Source organism: Panthera uncia, chromosome D1, assembly GCF_023721935.1.
Source record: "Panthera uncia isolate 11264 chromosome D1, Puncia_PCG_1.0, whole genome shotgun sequence".
Taxonomy (NCBI): Eukaryota; Metazoa; Chordata; class Mammalia; order Carnivora; family Felidae; genus Panthera; species Panthera uncia.
The window spans coordinates 10743219-10755309 of record NC_064808.1 but is presented as its reverse complement, the minus strand read 5'-3'; the positions used below and the strand labels follow the sequence as shown (position 1 = coordinate 10755309).

The 12091-nt window shown below is 42.7% G+C and overlaps 1 pseudogene; it reads left to right on the top strand.

The window, feature by feature from the left end:
- Positions 1 to 8556: 8556 nt before the first annotated feature.
- Positions 8557 to 10222, top strand: LOC125915701 (beta-enolase-like; annotated as a pseudogene).
- The last annotated feature ends 1869 nt before the right edge of the window (positions 10223 to 12091 follow it).

Sequence of the window (12091 nt, the reverse complement as noted above, 5' to 3'; positions counted from 1 at the left end):
GCCTGAGACTGCTTCAGATTCTGTGTCTCCCTGTCTCTGCCCCTCCCCTGCTCATGCTCTGTCGCTCTCTCCCTCTCAAAAATAAATAAACATTAAAAAAAAAACACATTCAGTTTACTCGGGTATTTTATGCTTGTCACAACTGTTGGTGAAATTATTTGCCTTTTCCATTTCTTTTTTTTTTTTTAATTTTTTTTTTTAATATATGAAATTTACTGTCAAATTGGTTTCCATACAACACCCAGTGCTCATTCCAAAAGGTGCCCTCCTCAATACCCATCACCCACCCTGCCCTCCCTCCCACCCCCCATCAACCCTCAGTTTGTTCTCAGTTTTTAACAGTCTCTTATGCTTTGGCTCTCTCCCACTCTAACCTCTTTTTTTTTTTTTTTCCTTCCCCTCCCCCATGGGTTTCTGTTACATTTCTCAGGATCCACATAAGAGTGAAACCATATGGTATCTGTCTTTCTCTGTGTGGCTTATTTCACTTAGCATCACACTCTCCAGTTCCATCCATGTTGCTACAAAAGGCCATATTTCATTTTTTCTCATTGCCACGTAGTATTCCATTGTGTATATAAACCACAATTTCTTTATCCATTCATCAGTTGATGGACATTTAGGCTCTTTCCATAATTTGGCTATTGTTGAGAGTGCTGCTATAAACATTGGGGTACAAGTGCCCCTATGCATCAGTACTCCTGTATCCCTTGGATAAATTCCTAGCAGTGCTATTGCTGGGTCATAGGGTAGGTCTATTTTTAATTTTCTGACGAACCTCCACACTGCTTTCCAGAGCGGCTGCACCAATTTGCATTCCCACCAACAGTGCAAGAGGGTTCCTGTTTCTCCACATCCTCTCCAGCATCTATAGTCTCCTGATTTCTTCATTTTGGCCACTCTGACTGGCGTGAGGTGGTATCTGAGTGTGGTTTTGATTTGTATTTCCCTGATAAGGAGCGACGTTGAACATCTTTTCATGTGCCTGTTGGCCATCCGGATGTCTTCTTTAGAGAAGTGTCTATTCATGTTTTCTGCCCATTTCTTCACTGGGTTATTTGTTTTTCGGGTGTGGAGTTTGATGAGCTCTTTATAGATTTTGGATACTAGCCCTTTGTCCGATGTGTCATTTGCAAATATCCTTTCCCATTCCGTAGGTTGCCTTTTAGTTTTGTTGGTTGTTTCCTTTGCTGTGCAGAAGCTTTTTATCTTCATAAGGTCCCAGTAATTCACTTTTGCTTTTAATTCCCTTGCCTTTGGGGATGTGTCGAGTAAGAGATTGTTACGGCTGAGGTCAGAGAGGTCTTTTCCTGCTTTCTCCTCTAAGGTTTTGATGGTTTCCTGTCTCACATTCAGGTCCTTTATCCATTTTGAGTTTATTTTTGTGACTGGTGTGAGAAAGTGGTCTAGTTTCAACCTTCTGCATGTTGCTGTCCAGTTCTCCCAGCACCATTTGTTAAAGAGACTGTCTTTTTTCCATTGGATGTTCTTTCCTGCTTTGTCAAAGATGAGTTGGCCATACGTTTGTGGGTCTAGTTCTGGGGTTTCTATTCTATTCCATTGGTCTATGTGTCTGTTTTTATGCCAATACCATGCTGTCTTGATGATGACAGCTTTGTAGTAGAGGCTAAAGTCTGGGATTGTGATGCCTCCTGCTTTGGTCTTCTTCTTCAAAATTACTTTGGCTATTCGGGGCCTTTTGTGGTTCCATATGAATTTTAGGATGGCTTGTTCTAGTTTTGAGAAGAATGCTGGTGCAATTTTGATTGGGATTGCATTGAATGTGTAGATAGCTTTGGGTAGTATTGACATTTTGACAATATTTATTCTTCCAATCCATGAGCAGGGAATGTCTTTCCATTTCTTTATATCTTCTTCAATTACCTGCATAAGCTTTCTATAGTTTTCAGCATACAGATCTTTTACATCTTTGGTTAGATTTATTCCTAGGTATTTTATGCTTCTTGGTGCAATTGTGAATGGGATCAGTTTCTTTATTTGTCTTTCTGTTGCTTCATTGTTAGTGTATAAGAATGCAACTGATTTCTGCACATTGATTTTGTATCCTGCAACTTTGCTGAATTCATGTATCAGTTCTAGCAGACTTTTGGTGGAGTCTATCGGATTTTCCATGTATAATATCATGTCATCTGCAAAAAGCGAAAGCTTGACTTCATCTTTGCCAATTTTGATGCTTTTGATTCCCTTTTTTTGTCTGATTGCTGATGCTAGAACTTCCAACACTATGTTAAACAACAGTGGTGAGAGTGGGCATCCCTGTCGTGTTCCTGATCTCAGGGAAAAAGCTCTCAGTTTTTCCCCGTTGAGGATGATGTTAGCTGTGGGCTTTTCATAAATGGCCTTTATGATCTTTAAGTATGTTCCTTCTATCCCGACTTTCTCAAGGGTTTTTATTAAGAAAGGGTGCTGGATTTTGTCAAAGGCCTTTTCTGCATCGATTGACAGGATCATATGGTTCTTCTCTTTTTTTTGTTAATGTGATGTATCACGTTGATTGATTTGCGAATGTTGAACCAGCCCTGCATCCCAGGATTGAATCCCACTTGATCATGGTGAATAATTCTTTTTATATGCTGTTGAATTCGATTTGCTAGTATCTTATTGAGAATTTTTGCATCCATATTCATCAGAGATATTGGCCTGTAGTTCTCTTTTTTTACTGGGTCTCTGTCTGGTTTAGGAATCAAAGTAATACTGGCTTCATAGAATGAGTCTGGAAGTTTTCCTTCCCTTTCTATTTCTTGGAATAGCTTGAGAAGGATAGGTATTATCTCTGCTTTAAACGTCTGGTAGAACTCCCCTGGGAAGCCATCTGGTCCTGGACTCTTATTTGTTGGGAGATTTTTGATAACCGATTCAATTTCTTCGCTGGTTATGGGTCTGTTCAAGCTTTCTCTTTCCTCCTGATTGAGTTTTGGAAGAGTGTGGGTGTTTAGGAATTTGTCCATTTCTTCCAGGTTGTCCAATTTGTTGGCATATAATTTTTCATAGTATTCCCTGATAATTGTTTGTATCTCTGAGGGATTGGTTGTAATCATTCCATTTTCATTCATGATTTTATCTATTTGGGTCATCTCCCTTTTCTTTTTGAGAAGCCTGGCTAGAGGTTTGTCAATTTTGTTTATTTTTTCAAAAAACAAACTCTTGGTTTCGTTGATCTGCTCTACAGTTTTTTTAGATTCTATATTGTTTATTTCTGCTCTGATCTTTATTATTTCTCTTCTTCTGCTGGGTTTAGGCTGCCTTTGCTGTTCTGCTTCTATTTCCTTTAGGTGTGCTGTTAGATTTTGTATTTGGGATTTTTCTTGTTTCTTGAGATAGGCCTGGATTGCAATGTATTTTCCTCTCAGGACTGCCTTCGCTGCATCCCAAAGCGTTTGGATTGTTGTATTTTCATTTTCGTTTGTTTCCATATATTTTTAAATTTCTTCTCTAATTGCCTGGTTGACCCACTCATTCGTTAGTAGGGTGTTCTTTAACCTCCATGCTTTTGGAAGTTTTCCAGACTTTTTCCTGTGGTTGATTTCAAGCTTCATAGCATTGTGGTCTGAAAGTATGCATGGTATAATTTCAATTCTTGTAAACTTATGAAGGGCTGTTTTGTGACCCAGTATATGATCTATCTTGGAGAATGTTCCATGTGCACTTGAGAAGAAAGTATATTCTGTTGCTTTGGGATGCAGAGTTCTAAATATATCTGTCAAGTCCATCTGATCCAATGTATCATTCAGGGCCCTTGTTTCTTTATTGACTATGTGTCTAGATGATCTATCCATTTCTGTAAGTGGGGTGTTAAAGTCCCCTGCAATGACCACATTCTTATCAATAAGGTTGCTTATGTTTATGACTAATTGTTTTATATATCTGGGGGCTCCGGTATTTGGCGCATAGACATTTATAATAGTTAGCTCTTCCTGATGGATAGACCCTGTGATTATTATATAATGCCCTTCTTCATCTCTTGTTACAGCCTTTAATTTAAAGTCTAGTTTGTCTGCTATAAGTATGGCTACTCCAGCTTTCTTTTGGCTTCCAGTAGCATGATAAATAGTTCTCCATCCCCTCACTCTCAATCTAAAGGTGTCCTCAGGTCTAAAATGAGTCTCTTGTAGACAGCAAATAGATGGGTCTTGTTTTTTTATCCATTCTGATACCCTATGTCTTTTAGTTGGCGCATTTAATCCATTTACATTCAGTGTTATTATAGAAAGATACGGGTTTAGAGTCATTGTGATGTCTGTATGTTTTATGCTTGTAGTGATGTCTCTGGTACTTTGTCTCACAGGATCCCCCTTAGGATTTCTTGTAGGGCTGGTTTCGTGGTGACAAATTCCTTCAGTTTTTGTTTGTTTGGGAAGACCTTTATCTCTCCTTCTATTCTAAATGACAGACTTGCTGGATAAAGGATTCTCGGCTGCATATTTTTTCTGTTTAGCACACTGTAGATATCGTGCCAAGCCTTTCTGGCCTGCCAAGTTTCAAAGGAGAGATCAGTCACGAGTCTTATAGGTCTCCCTTTATATGTGAGGGCACGTTTATCCCTTGCTGCTTTCAGAATTTTCTCTTTATCCTTGTATTTTGCCAGTTTCACTATGATATGTCGTGCAGAAGATCGATTCAAGTTACGTCTGAAGGGAGTTCTCTGTGCCTCTTGGATTTCAATGCCTTTTTCCTTCCCCAGTTCAGGGAAGTTCTCAGCTATTATTTCTTCAAGTACCCCTTCAGCACCTTTCCCTCTCTCTTCCTCCTCTGGGATACCAACTATGCGTATATTATTTCTTTTTAGTGTATCACTTAGTTCTCTAATTTTCCCCTCATCCTCCTGGATTTTTTTATCTCTCTTTTTCTCAGCTTCCTCTTTTTCCATAACTTTATCTTCTAGTTCACCTATTCTCTCCTCTGCCTCTTCAAGCCGAGCTGTCGTGGTTTCCATTTTGTTTTGCATTTCGTTTAAAGCGTTTTTCAGCTCCTTGTGACTGTTCCTTAGTCCCTTGATCTCAGTGGCAAGAGATTCTCTGCTGTCCTGTATACTGTTTTCAAGCCCAGCGATTAATTTTATGACTATTATTCTAAATTCACTTTCTGTTATATTATTTAAATCCTTTTTGATCAGTTCATTAGCTGTTGTTATTTCCTGGAGATTCTTCTGAGGGGAATTCTTCCGTTTGGTCATTTTGTATAGTCCCTGGAGTGGTGAGGACCCGCAGGGCACTTCCCCTGTGCTGTGGTGTATAACTGGAGTTGGTGGGCGGGGCCACAGTCAGACCTGATGTCTGCCCCCAGCCCACCGCTGGGGCCACAGTCAGACTGGTGTGTGCCTTCTCTTCCCCTCTCCTAGGGGCGGGATTCACTGTGGGGTGGCGTGGTCCGTCTGGGCTACTTGCACACTGCCAGGCTTGTGTTGCTGGGGATCTGGCGTATTAGCTGGGGTGGGTAGGCAAGGTGCACGGGGGCAGGAGGGGCAGGCTTAGCTCGCTTCTCCTTAGGTGATCCACTTCAGGAGGGGCCCTGTGGCAGCGGGAGGGAGTCAGATCCGCTGCCGGAGGTTTGGCTCCGCAGAAGCACAGAGTTGGGTTTTTGCGCTGCTGGAGCAAGTTGCCTGGCAGGAACTGGCTCCCTTTGGGATTTTGGCTGGGGGATGGGCGGGGGAGATGGCGCTGGCGCCTTTGTTCCCCGCCCAGCTGAGCTCTGCCGTCCGGGGGCTCAGCAGCTCTCCCTCCCTTTGTCCTCCAGCCTTCCCGCTTTCCGAGCAGAGCTGTTAACTTATGACCTCCCAGACGCTAAGTCGCGCTTGCTGTCGGAACACAGTCCGTCCGGCCCCTCCGCTTTTGCCGGCCAGACTCGGGGGCTCTGCTTGGCCGGCGAGCCGCCCCTCCGCCCCGGCTCCCTCCCGCCGGTCCGTGGAGCGCGCACCGCCTCGCCGCCCTTCCTACCCTCTTCCGTGGGCCTCCCGTCTGCGCTTGGCTCCGGAGACTCCCTTCTGCTAATCCTCTGGCGGTTTTCTGGGTTCTTTAGGCAGGTGTAGGTGGAATCTAAGTGATCGGCCGGACGCGCTGTGAGCCCCGCGTCCTCCTACGCCGCCATCTTCCGGAACCTCCCTCTGCCTTTTCCATTTCTGAGTACTATTGCTTTGCTATTGATTTTTATTTCTGTTCTTAATTTCTAAACATGCCTCACAAGATTCTTTAAGATCCTGTTTATTTGTTTTTGGTTGGAGTCTCTTGGACTTTGTAAACACATAATACTGTAATATGCAAATACAGATCATTTGCTTCCCTTTTCCTATATAGTATTGGTTTTCTAGTTTCTTGCCCAATTATTACATGTGCAGAACCTAGCAAAATAATACCAATTAAGAGCAGCAATATCTCCATCCTTGTCTCATTCCTGGCTTTAATGTGATGGCTTTAATAATTCACATTTGTAATTATATTTGGTCTGTCTTTACATGGTTAGAGTATTTTCCTACTATTCTTATTTTCTTAGAATTTATATTTGGAATAGTGACTGAAATTTTATGGGTTTTTTTGTACATGTTTCTTTCTATGAGAAAGTTTCTTTTTGGCAATTGATACACAATTTTTCATCCTTTAACTTAGACTACACTGAAAGAGCTTCTGAGTCTTTGCCATTCTTGCCTTTCTAAAATAAACTCTATTTGCTCCTATCTACTATTTTTCTGATTTACTCCTGGATATTTTATTCAGAATGCTTGCATCTGTATTCATAAGTGAAAAGGTTCAATAAATATCTTTTATTCCTTTTTTTTTTAAATCAGATTTTGGATTGGGGCGGGGGAAGGTGTCTTTCCAGCTGTTACCATGGCTTAATATTTAAATTGTGTGTTAATTTTTGGTTTAGGTAGAAGTTAAATGTAAAATAATCTGATTTGGGCCACTTTTTAAATGGTAAACATTTCCAGTTATTCCTATCAGTCAGCTGAGGTTATTTATTTCTTTGAAGATCAGTTTTGAACATGGAGGGAAATTATCTATTTCTTTTATTGGTAAACATGTTGCCTAGAGTCACATCTAAACTTCTTTTATATTTCTCTTGTTCCCTTTGCTATCTCCTTCCTCATCTCTAGTACTGTCTGCTTTTTGCTTTTGTTTCTCTTGTTTTTTCCTTAAAATGTCTTTTTTTTGCCATTTAAAAAGGAGTTTATGGTTTTGTCTATTCTTTGTTCTATGTCTCATTTTCCACTTCATTATTTTCAGCTTTGATTTTTATGAACTGCCCCCTTTGCTTTCTTCTGGCTCACTTTGATATTCTCTTTACAATCCCTTGAATACTTTGTCTATCTCCAGTCATTCTTTCAAAATGAGGTTTCTTAACACATCTACTATTCTGAATACATCAAGGTTTTGCTTTGAGCCACACTGAGGAATCTGCATTTATTTCTACTAGCACCCCCCGATTCTTGAAGGATTATTTTTTAATGTTTATTTATTTTTGAGAGAGAGAGAGAGAGAGAGGGAGGGAGCACAACAGCAGGGGGAAGGGAATGGAGAGAGGGAGACAGAGAATCCCAAGCAGGCTCCATGCTGTCAGCACAGAGACAGACACGGGGCTTGAACTCACGAACCGTGAGATCATGACCTGATGACCTGAGACAAAATCAAGAATTGGACGCTTAGCTGATTGAGCCACCCAGGCACCCCTTGAATGATTCTTTAAAATTAGTTACACTACTTTATATTTCAGTTTTCAGCAATATACTTTTCAACAAAATATACTTCCAGCTGAAACTCCCAGCCTTACTGTTGATATTTACTTTCAGAAACAAATATTATCTTTCCATGGAAGCTGTGGCTTGCAAGAATGGGATTCCAAGTCTCTTTTCTTCCAAGTCCATGAGAAAAATATGACAGCAAACCACCTAGAGTGCTACCAAAACTCCTGATGACCTTATTCCTCTACTTCTGGCTTTGAATGAGATGTTCCTGTTCTCATAGGTTGATAGTCCTTTCTTTGACTCTGGGCAAGGGTGATGTCTTTGGGCAAGGGTAATGTCTCATTCAGGTTTATTTTCACTAGAGCATCTTGTCCATGCTTTAGACACTGTAGATTCTCAGTACATGAAAGCTGAAGAAAAAGTTCAAGGTCATGAACTGACCTTTCACCATCCCATACAGGAGCTGACATAGATACTTCATGTTCTCCAAAGAGCCTCAATAATTATAAGAAGTTCTGAAAAATTATGAAGTCATCAGCCCAAAGATGCTCCAAAGCCATGGCAACTAGTCAGAGGCAATGGGTATCTGCATTGGTGACCCAAAGTGGGTTCCCAAGAAACAACATCAGCAGCACCTGCGATCTTGTTTAAAAATGCCAATTCTCAGGCTTCCTGAATCAGAAACCCTGGGAACCAGAAGGGGAACCGTAATCTTTGGTATAGGGAGTGCTCCAGCGGATTCTGATACAAGCTCAAGATTGAGAGCTACCAAGCACCTGTAGTGAGTTACTAAACAGGTGGAAGCTGAAGAAGCAGAAAGCTCTGAATCACTGACAGGGCTGCTTTCTTACCTTTCTTCCCAGGTTGTCAGGAAAGTTTGGGTGAGGAGACAAGAACTGTTATATAATCAAAGTCAATGACAGTGAAGGACACTGTTCCAGCTGGCACCTAGATTCAGAGCTCACCCTAACCCCCCAGTGAAGACATCCCAGCTATGGCCATGCAGAAAATCTTTACCTGGGAAATCCTGGACTCCAGGGACAACCCCATGGTAGATGTGGTCCTACACATGGCCAGGGGCCAATTCCAAGCAGCTGTGCCCAGAAGAGCTTCCACAGGTATCTATGAAACTCTGAAACTGAGAGATGGTGACAAATCCTGCTCCCTTAGGAAAGGGATTCTGAAGGCTGTGGGACACATCAATTAAGACCCTGGGCCCCACTCTGCTGTAAAATAAACTAAGCATTGTGGATCAAGAAAAAGTTGACAAATATATGATTGAGCTGGATGGGACTGAAAATATGTCCATGTTTGGGGTCACTGCCATCCTGGGTGTATCCTTGGCTGTGTGCAAGGCTGGTGCAGCCAATAAGGGGGTCATGCTCTACTGGCACATCACAGACCTCGCTGGGAACCCAGACTTGGTCCTCCCAGTCCCTCCCTGCCTTTGATGTGATCAGTAGGGGCTCCCATGTTGGAAACAAGCTGGCCACACAGGAGTTCATTTTTGCCCATGGGAGCCAGTTCCTTCAAAGAAGCCATGCACATTGGCACTGAGGTCTACCACCACCTCAAGGCAGTCATCAAGGCCAAGAATGGGAAGGATGCCACCAATCTGAGCAATGAGAGCAGCTTTGCACCCAACATCCTGGAGAACAGTGAAGCCCTGGAGCTACTGAAGACAGCCATCCAGGAAGCTGGTTACCCAGACAAGGTGGTGATTGGCATGGATGGGACATCATCTGAGTTCTATTGCAACGGGAAGTACGATTTTGACTTCAAGTCACCTGATGACTGCACTGCACACCACTGGGGAGATGCTGGGGGAGCAGTATAAGAGTTTCATCAAGAATCACCCTGTGGTCTTCATCAAGGACCCCTTTAGCTAGGGTGACTTGGTCACCTGTATCTCATTCCTCTTGGTGATTGACATCCAGATCATTGGGGATGACCTCACAGTCACCAACCCCAAGAGGATTGCCCAAGCCATTGAGAAAAAGGCCTCCAACTGGTGCTGCTGAGGGTCAACCAGATTGGCTCAGTGACCGAGTCCATCCAGGCCTGCAAATTGGCCTAATCTAATGGCAGGGGTGAAGGTGAGCCACCACTCTGGGGAGACTGAGGATGCATTCATTGTTGACCTCATGGTAGGGCTCTGCATGGGATAGATGAAGACTGATGCCTCCTGCTGCTCAGAGCACCTGGTCAAATACAACCAGCTCATGTAGATTGAGGAGGCTCTTGGGGACAAGGCTGTCTTTGCTAGACACAAGGCCCCAAGACCCCACAGGACAGATTTGACCTTCAAGCCCCTCCCCTGGAAATAAATACTGGTGCCAACCAAAACCAACCAACAGGAGGGAGCCAAGATGGTGTAACAGCATGGAAGTTTTTTGTGTGTTTCATAATCCATGAAATACAACCAGACCAACACTAAACCATCCTGCACACCTAGAAAACTGATCTGAGGATTAACACAACAATATGCACAACCTGAACCACAGAATTCAGCAGGTATGTGGCATGGAGAGGTGAACTTGGAGAGAGAGTAGCTGTGGAAGGCAGGAAGCCGCTTTGGCAGGCAGAGAGGACAGAGACAGCAGGGGCTGGGGTGGGTGGAGAATACAGGAAAAGCACCCCTCCCCAAAAGCAGCTGGAGAGAAAGTGGAAAATTGGAAACAGCTGCAGGGACTGAACTAAAAAGGGAGAAAGGAGAAAGGAGAGGGTTTAAATTCCATTAAGACTGCAAACAGGGGGAATGCAGAGAGTCTGCAACTCCACAGCTCGATACCTGGCAGTGCTCTGGTGGGAAGGGCAAATCCCCAGGAGCAGAGTGGGGCCCGGGAGTTCTTGGGCCATACCGGAAGTGGTTCCACTGCTGGAAGGATACTTGATAGAGGCTGTGAGGCAACCTGGGCCCAGCAGACCCCAGAGAACGGCCACATTCGCTGGTGCTGGAACAAGGTCATTAAGAGTGAAGCCTGGTGCCAGATATGTGTTGCAATTTTCCATAATCCCTGAAACGCTGCTGCTACACTATCTCACGAACTTTTTCTGGGGCAGGCTGTCACCTGGCCACAGTCTCTGGGCATCAGCAGCAGCACGGTCCCTTGAACCTTCCTGAGTATGGCTGGCATTCGGCCATTGCTCGGTGAGACCCTCGGCACAAGGGTGGAACAGGTCAAAGCCGCAGTCCCTCAGAAGTAAGAGGCCGGGGAAAACAGCCGCATCTGAGACAAAACTCGGGAGAGAGGTACTGCCTGGGGCCTGGTCATGGACAGTGTAAAAGCAGGGAGTGGACAAAAGCTGAATACAAAGGATGGATGTGTGATTGCTGATTGGGGAGAACAGAGTCTGGATACTAGAGACTGGGTAGCTGAGTGCTGTTATTGTCACCACTCCCACGCATGCGCATAAGCACCTACAAGCGCCACAACAATCCATCCCAGTAGGCTAGCAGCGCCATCTAGTGGAGAACAGAGCCATTACACTAGGCCCCACCCAACTGGGCCAACCTCGCTCTTCAAGAACACAAGTGTAACTGCCTACTTAGTTTATGGACTATAAAGCGCTTCATAGTCTGACTCCTAGGGGAAAACAAAGTAATTTCAGTCATATTTCAGTCTGGTAGCAAGTCCATCTATTCAATAGTTTTTCTTTTTTTTTTTTCTTTTTCACTTATTTTCTTTTTCTTGAATACAGAAGAGAAAAATTCATTTTTATTTTCAATTTTTATTAAAAATATTTTTCTTTAATTTTTTACTATATTTTTTATTTTTGTGTGAATTTTTTCAAATTCTAGCTTACTTCCATCATTTCATTTTAGTCTACTTCAGTGTATTCATTTTTTCAAAATTTCAAATTGTTTCCTTTTTTTTTCTTCTTTCCCCTTTTTTCTCTAGTCTGTCAAGACACTTTCAACACCCAGACCAAACACATTTAGGATCTAGCATCATTTATTCGATTTGTGTGTGTGTGTGTGTGTGTGTGTGTGTGTGTGTTTAATTTTTTAATTTTAATGTTTTTTTATTTTAATTTTTTCTAGCTCATTAATTCCTTTTCTCCCTTCAAAAGGACGAAATGAAGGAGTTCACCCCAAAAGAAAGGGCAGGAAGAAATGACAGCCAGTGACTTAACCAACACAGAAACAAGCAAGATGTCTGAACCAGAATTTAGAATCATGATAACAAGAATATTAGCTGAAATTGAAAATAGATTAGAATACCTTTCTGCGGAGATAAAAGAAGTAAAAACTAGTCAGGATGAAATAAAAAATGTTATAACTGAGCTGCAATCACATGGATGCCAAAGCGTCAAGGATGAATGAGGCACAACAGAGAATCAGTGATATAGAGGAGAAACTTTTGGAGAATAATAAAGCAGAAAAAAAAGAGG